This window comes from Choloepus didactylus, chromosome 10, assembly GCF_015220235.1.
Source record: "Choloepus didactylus isolate mChoDid1 chromosome 10, mChoDid1.pri, whole genome shotgun sequence".
NCBI classification, from domain to species: Eukaryota; Metazoa; Chordata; class Mammalia; order Pilosa; family Megalonychidae; genus Choloepus; species Choloepus didactylus.
Window position 1 is genome coordinate 1,624,343 of NC_051316.1, and position 8,704 is coordinate 1,633,046.

Genomic DNA, 8,704 nt, shown 5'->3' on the forward strand with positions numbered 1-8,704 from the left:
TTCAATAGGTGCTGAGTTGGCAGCTCTAGGTGTGGAGTTTCAGGAAGGTCAGGGCCTTGATATCAGCTTTTTGTTGTTGAGATTTTATGGTCCATAGCCCATGCTTGGGTCATTTGTTCAGTGAAAAGTGTCCCCCAATCACTGTCTATTTGTATAGGCATGCCATACAGAGAGCATACTCTTTCCAACTTGCTAGTTGCCTTCCCCACTGGGAAAGCTAACAAAAGTCCAGTAGCCCTGTCCACAGTAGTAAAATCATACCTTGAGAACAGAAGGGGACTGATGTAGTGCATGTGACCTGTCTGGTGTGGTAGCCTAATGGTTGACACAGGGAGTACAAAGGACATCTATTTAGTGATGTCCACTAGCTGCTGACAACAGCTACTCTTCACATCAGCAGTCTTCCCAGATATCTTTCCACAATTCTTATTTCAACAGCTACCTCAGATGCAGCAATTTTAGCTGCTGAATCCTCTTTATATGGCCCTAGTCCAAGGGCCTCATGCATTTCTGCATTCTAAGGGTTGATATTGAAAATGCTGCACTGTAGCAAAAAAGCTCTCCACCTAGCCAGTGTGCTTAGCTGGGCACTGCCAGACTGTGGCTTAGAAACCATGTCAGTAATCCACCCCTGAATAGGGATGGTTATTTTTAAGGGGCTGAGCATCTTTATGTCAGCCCCTCCACTTGCAATAAGGTATTATATGCAGCACACAATTGCTTTTATTTTAGGGGGTGTATCTCACTTCCATCCCTTCTACATCAAGCAATCCATTTCTGGTATTTTGCATAAGGGCAGCATTAGCAAACTGGAAAATTTGTTAAATATCTTTCTTTAAAAAATTAAGATTTGAATAGCATTTCTCCTTTGGTGTTGCAATTACTGAAAATTTAATCAGCAAAGAGGTAAATATTAGTATAATTGTTCCCTCAAGCTCGAATGCATAAGGGAGCAATAAAATACATAATAAACCTCATTTGACCTCATCCACTTGAAAGACATTCCATCTGTCTTTAGTCTGCCTCCAGTCCCCTGAAAGATTCCTAGAACAGGATTGTGTCACTAGGTCCATTCCCAATTGTTGCAGTAACTGTAAGGATACTGTAACATTTTATTCTGGGCTATGTGACTGGCACTTGGGTTTACATTCCAAGAATAGCTCCTCTGCCAATAATCCTCTCTAGGGAGACAGGAGAGGGCATAAGACCTCTCTGGTAAATGTTCTGCTTCTGTGAAAATTTTCTGACTGGACTGTTGCAAATCTTGGGTGTTGGAGTGGAAATCCTGGGAAGGTGATGATAACTGTGGGTCTGATAAATTATACAAAATCTTTGGTTAACAGACTCATTGATTTGTTCCAGGATTTGTGTTGATTCTTCAAAAACCACTTGAAATGGATACACCAGAAATCCCCATACCTCCTGACAGTACCATTCTGAAGGTCTTCAGTGTGTTTTGTCTTTCAAAACAGTATTTCCAGCACCTACTGAATAACTCAATTGCATCATCTGGCTTCATGCCTTCTACATCAACCAAATACCTGCAAATCAGATAGCAAGTCCTGTTTAAAACCATGCATACACTGGACCCCAATAAGTTTGTCATTAGCTTCATTTCTCTCAAAAACCAATTAAGAGCACATTTGAATTTTAAAATAGTGTCATCATCAGGCACTTTATGCACTACTGTAAAAAGTTTTAAGTAAGGAATTGTTTCTGGTAAATCATCTGGTTCATAGTAGTGTTCCATATAAGTTAAATAAATAATCAGTCTAAGTTATTCATTTTGTTGGATTTTGTTGAAAGGATACATAGGGGAAAAACATTCTTCTAGTGCAATATTCCCTTAAAATTCTCTTTCAAAGTAACATTGAAAGCAATGAAATGATTTCCAGGCATCCATTGTCCAACTGGGAGATAGTTTTTCCAACTTTTGTTAGCGTGTCTTAAATATTAAACATTTCTTTCCTTTATTGCAGTGTCCTTTGGTGTATCACTTTTAAGTTTTTTTTAATTGAGACTGTTCACATACCATATGATTATCCAAAGAGCCAAAGTGTACTGTCAATTGCCCATGGTAAAATCATAATGCTGTGCATCCATCACCACAATTAATTTTTTTTCAATTTTTAGATCATTTTTTTACTTCAGAAAATAAAGAGCAAAAAATGAAACTCAAACCCTCCCATTCCCCTAACCACTCCCCTTCCATTACTGATTATAGTATTGGTATAGTATATTTGTTACTGTTGATGAAAGAATGTTAAAATACTACTAACTGTAGTACATAGCTTGCAATAGGCATTTTTTCCTATATGCCCCTCTATTATTAACTTCTAGTTATAGTGTCATATATTTGTTCTAGCTCATGAGACTTCTAATATTTGTACAGTTAATCACAGATACTGTTCAACACAAGATTCACTGTTTTATAGACTCCCATCTTTTAACTTCCAATGTTCCTTCTGGTGACATTCATGACTCTGAACTTACCATTTCCACCACATTCATACACCATTCAGTACTGTTAATTATTCTCACAATGTGCTGCCATCACCTCTGTCCATTTCCAAATGTTTAAGTTCACCCTAGCTGAACATTCGGGTCATAATAAGCAACCACACCCCATTCTTTAGTCTTTTTCTATATTCTGGTAACATATTTCATGTCTATGTGTTTACGTATTATAATTAGTTCATGTCAGTAAGACCCTGCAATATTCTTCCCTATGTCTGTCTTATTTCACTCAATATAGTGGCTTCAATGTTTCTCATCAACCCATTATTTAAGACAGTTTTGTTCATACACCATACATTCCATTCTAAGTAGACAATTGATGGTTCCTTGTATAGTTACATATTTATGTATTCACAACTATCACCACTATCTATATAAGGACATCTCCATTTCTTTCACAGAGAGGGAGGAAGACCCAAGAAGTTAGAGAGACAAAGAGAAAGAAAAAAGGGAAGAAACAAACAAAGACGCATTAGCACTACAAAGCACCAAAAGGAAAGATAGCATTAAACTAAAGTAGGATAAAGATTCAGACAACATCACCAAAGCCAACAGTCCCATAACCTTTCTCCATTCCCCACCAAATGCATTTAGCTTTGGTATATTGCCTTTGCTATATTAAAGGAAGCATAATACAATTTCTGTTAATTATTGTCTCTAGTTTGCAGTGATTGTGTTTTCCCCATCCCATGCTATTTTAACACCTTGCAATGTTGACATTCATTTGTTCTACCTCATGTAAAAACATATTTGTACCTTTTATCACAATTGTTGAGCACCTTTGGTTTCACTAAGTTATTCTGTTCCAGGCTCTATTTTTCATCTTTTCTTCAGGTGTCCCACATGCTCCTAACCTTCCTCCTTCAACAATATTCCCAGTCATATTTGTTCAGTGTATCCACATTGCTGTGCTATCTCCCAAAGTTGTGTTCCAAACCTCTCATTCCTGTCTTTTCCTTTCAGTCTGTCGTACTCCCTTTAATATTTCCTGTAGTGCAGGTATCTTGTTTACACACTCCATCATTATCTGTTTGTCAGAGAATATCTTAAACTTTCCCTCATATTTGAAGGACAGTTTTGCAGAATATAGGAATCTTGGATGGTGGCTTTTCTCTTTCAGTTTCTTCATATATCACTCTACTTCCTTCTTGCCTCCATGGTTTCTACTGAGAAATATGCACATAGTCTTATCAAGCTTCTTTGTATGTGATGGATTGCTTTTCTCCTGCTGTTTTCAGGATTCTTTCTTTATCTTTGACATTTGATAATCTGATTATGAAGTGTCTTGGCATAGGCCTACTCAGATCTATTTGTTTGCAATATGCTGTGCTTCTTGGATCTGTAATTTTATGATTATTTCCTCTATTATTTCTTCTGCCCCTGTTTCCCTTCTCTTCTCCTCCTGGGAAACCCATGACACATACATTCCTGCATTTTGTTTTGTCTTTAAGTTCCCAGGGACATTGCACATATTTTCCATTCTTTTCTCTGTCTGTTCTTTCATATGTAGGCTTTCAGGTATCTTGTTCTCCAGTTCCTGAGTATTTTCTTCTGCCTATTGAGATCTGTTTTATGTCTCCATTATGTGTTCCATCTCTTGTGTTGTGCCTTTTGTTTCCGTAGATTCTGCCAGTTGTTTTTTTTTTTTTTTGAACTTTCAATTTCTACCTTATGTATGCCCAGTGTTTTGCATTATATGCTTCATCCCTTTTGCCATAATGTCCCTAAACTTTTTGAGTTGATTTAGCATTAGTTGTTTCAATTCCTGTATCTCAGTTGAAGTGTAAGTTTGTCCCTTTGACTGGCCCATAACTTTGTTTTTCTTAGTAAACTTTGTAGTTTTCTGTTTTCTTGGCATCTAGTTTCCTTGTTTAACCCAATCAGGTTTTTTCAGACCAGAACTGGCTCAGTTCTAGAAGGAGGCAATCCAGTTTCCCTAAGGGTGTCTTAGATAGACACACCCTGTGAGGCCACAATTCACTGTGGTTTTCTGCCCAACAGTGGCACCTGCCAGCCTGTAGCTCCTGACAGTTGTAAGGAGACATGGTGCCCTGGCTGTTTTCTGCCAGATTCTGTGTTCTGGTCCTGAATGGAAGGAAGGTAGTATAGCTGGCACCAATTCTTCTCTTAGGGAAGATACACACATACGGAGAGGTCCAAAGCATTTGAATAGTCTCTGACTGTGTTATCTCCACCCTTGTCTGGGTCACAGCACTAGGAAACCGAAAATTGCTGAGGCTTTCCCTATTGAACTCCAAAAGGGACAGAAATCCCCTCTTCAGGACCAGTTCACAGCCCCCCTCAGTTTCACTCATTGCCAGGGACAACACCCAGTCCTCTGGGCTCCTCCACCCTCCCAGAGAGTTCCTCCAGTTCTCCAAGGTCAGTCATCACCAAAGCCTCTTTCTGCTCTTTGGGGATTAATAGCTTGTATTGAGCAGTTCATACCTGTTAATTAAAATGCCAGTTGGAGCTCAGCTGAGCTATATTCACTTGCACAGAGAATGCTACTCTCTATCACAGTGAGGCTTTTGCAGTTTGGGCTTTTGGGGGAGGGGGCTCTCTGCTCAGGTCTGCAGTTTTTACTTACAGATTTTATGATGCAATCTCAGGCAGTCTTCACAAATCAGTTTCATGTATGGTGAGTGAGCCATCACATTTTTCCCCCCACAGTTATCCCAGATTATTTAATAGTTGTTCCTGGTTGTTTATTAGTTGTTCCAGGGGGACTAACTAGCTTCCACTCCTCTCTATGCCACCATCTTCTAGAACTTGTCACTGATTTGTTGTGACTAATTTGTCCCCTTTTGTATGCTGTATATATATTTTAAATTCAGTTTTATTGAGATATATTCACATAACATACAATCATCCATGATGTACAATCAACTGTTCACAGTACCATCATATAGTTGTGCATTCATCACCCCAATCTATTTTTGAATATTTTCCTTATACCAGACAGAATCAGAATAAGAATAAAAAATAAAAATAAAAAAGAACACCCAAATCATCCCCCCATCTCACCCTATTTTTCTTTTAGTTTTTGTCCCCATTTATCTACTCATCCAATAGGAAGTGAATATCCTGTATATATTTTAAATATTTCTTTCTGATAATCCTGGGATTTGTATTAAACAATATGTCTTGAAACTACTAGTTTGAAAAGACACCAGCTTAATTTCAATAGCATATTCTATATCTTCTCCTCTACCCTTCCATTTCCCCTTTTAATGTTGTTGTTTTTTTTTAATAAATTACCTCTTATATTTTGGATGTTCATTACAAGAAAATATGATTATGGTCTTTTTCAATTGCTTTGTAAATTTTATAGGAGATATAGAGTAGAATTGTTGTCTTGAGGATACAGTACTATTGGGTTTTGAATTTACTAGTGTAATTGCCTTTACCAGAGTTCTTCACTTCTTCATACTGCTCCAAGTCACCATCACCTGTCCAGTCTTTTCAACCTGAAAAACTCCCTTTAGCATTTCTTTATTATTTTATTTTTTATTTATTAAAATGAACAAAAACAATAAAAAACTTTTCAAACAAAACCAAAGGAATAAAAAACAACCTAAAATGACTACATTACTTCCAACTTTTCCTACTATATCCCCCAGAAATAACAAACCATAGTCATTCTTGAGCATAACCATAACATTAAGATTACCCTCCATACCTTATCTGTTCTTATTAGATTATTGTTCCCCCTACACTATTTGCTGCCTATCACTAGGTCCCTAAATTCTACAATATAATCATTTATTTTACATTTTTCACAGAGTGCACATTAGTGGTAACATACAATATCTCTCTTTTTGTGCCTGCTTATTTCAACTCAGCATTATGACTTAAGGTTCATCAATGTTGTCATATGATTCACGTTCTTACTTCTTACTGCTGCATAGTATTCCACTGTGTGTATAAACTACGTTTTGTTTCTCCACTCATCTCTTGAAGGACATTTGGATTGTTTCTATCTCTTGGCAATTGTGAATAATTCTGCTATCAATATCAGTGTGCAAATATCTGTTAGTGTCACTTGCATTCAGATATTCTGGGTATATACAAAGAAGTGAAATTGTTGGATCAGAGTAACTCCATATCTAGTTTCCTGAGGAATTGCCAGAGTGTCTTCCAGAGTGGCTGTACCATTATACAGTCCCACAAAGACTGAATAAGTGTTCTGATTTCTCCACATCCTCTCCAGCATTTGTAGTTTTCTGTTTGTTTAATGACAGCCAGTCTTATTGGTGTGAGAAGACGTTCTAGTTTGCTAATGCTGCCAGAATGCAAAACAGCAGAAATGGATTAGCTTTTATAAAAGGGGGTTTATTTGGTTACACAGTCACAGTCTTAAGGCCATAAAGTGTCCAAGGTAACACATCAGCAATCCTTCACTGGAGGATGGCCAATGGTGTCTGGAAAACCTGTTAGCTGGCAAGGCATGTGGGCTGACGTTTGCTCCAAAGTTCTGGTTTCAAAATGGCTTTCTCCCAGGACATTCCTCTCTAAGCTGCAGTTCCTCAAAAATGTCAATCTCAGTTGCTCTGGGTGTTTTTCCTCTCACAGCTTCTCTGCAGCAAAAGTCTGCTTTCAATGGCTGTCTTCCAAACTGTCCCATCATCTGCAGCTCCTCTCTCAGTTCCTGTGCATTCTTCCAAAGCATCCCTCTTGGCTGTAGTTCCTCTTCAAAACATCACTCACAGCTGCACGAGTTCCTTCTGTTATGTCAGCTCATTTATATGGCTCCTCTGATCAACTTTAGACCCACCCCGAATGGGCAGAGCAACACATCCATGGAAATTTTTCAGAGTCATCACCCACAGCTGGGTGAGGTGCATACCAAAGAAACACACAAGAATTACAATCTAATCAACACTGATGTCTGTCCATACAAGATTACATCAAAGATAATGGCATTTTGGGTGACACAATATATTCAAACTGGCACGGATGATATCTCATTTTTGTCTTAATTTCCATTTCCATAATAGCTAGTGAATAAGAACATTTTTTTCTTGGTGTTTTTGGCCATTTGTATTTCCTCTTCAGAGGAAATGTCTTTTCATATATTTTGTCCATTTTATACTTGGGCTGTCTATACTATTGTCTTTGAGATGCAAGATTTCTTTATATATGGGAGATATGAGTCTTTTGTCAGATACATGATTTCCAAATGTTTTTTTCCCATTGAGTTGGCTGCCTTTTCACCTTTTTGACAAATTCCTTTGAGGTACAGATGCTTTTAAATTTCAGGGGTTCTAGCTTATCTATTTTTTATTTTCTTGCCTGTGCTTTTGGTGTTGGGTCTAAGAAGCACCCTCCTAATAAAAGGTCTTGAAGATGTTTCACTACATTACCTTCTAGGGGTTTTATGGTAGTCTCTATATTGAGATCTTTGATCCTGTTTGAGTTAATTTTTGTGTAGGGTGTGAGGTAGGAGTCCTCTCATTCTTTTGGATATGAATATCCAGCTCTCCCAGACCCATTGTGGAAGAAACTGTTATGTCCATGTTCAGTGGTTTTGTAGGCATTTCAAAGATCAGTTGACCATATATATGCAGGTCTATCTCTGAATTCTCATTTGATTCCATTGATAAATATGTGTATCTTTGTGCCCGTAACATGCTGTTTTGCACTACTGTGGTTTATAATAAGCTTCAAAGTCAGGGAGTTTAAGTCCCCCCACTTTCTTTTTCATATTTGAGAATGTCGTTTAGCAATTGAGGCATCTTTCCCTTCCAATAAGTTTCATAAACTAGCTTTTCCAAGTTTGAAAAGTAGGTTGTTGCAAATTTGATTGGAATACATTGAATCTGTAGTGCATTTGGGTAGAAATGGACATCTTAATGACATTTATCCATGAACATGGAATATTTTTCCCATCACTTTAGGTCCGCTTCTATTTCTTTTAGTAAAGTTAGATAGTTTTCTATGTATTAGTCTTTTACAAACTTAGTTACTATTATTCCTAGGGACTTGATTATTTAGTTGCTATTGAGAATGGAATCTTTTTCTTGAGTATGTCCTCAGTTAGGTCATTTCTGGTGTATAGAAATGTTAATAACTTATGTGCATTAATCTTTTATCCTGCTAATTTGCTAAATTTGCTTATTAGCTCAAGTAGCTGTGTCATCAGTTTCTCAGGGTTTTCCAAATATAAGATCATGTCACCTGCAAA

General features: G+C 37.5%; 1 pseudogene; it reads right to left on the bottom strand.

The window, feature by feature from the left end:
- Nucleotides 1–1,378: 1,378 nt before the first annotated feature.
- On the bottom strand, nt 1,379–4,562 carry LOC119505131 (annotated as a pseudogene).
- Nucleotides 4,563–8,704: the final 4,142 nt, after the last annotated feature.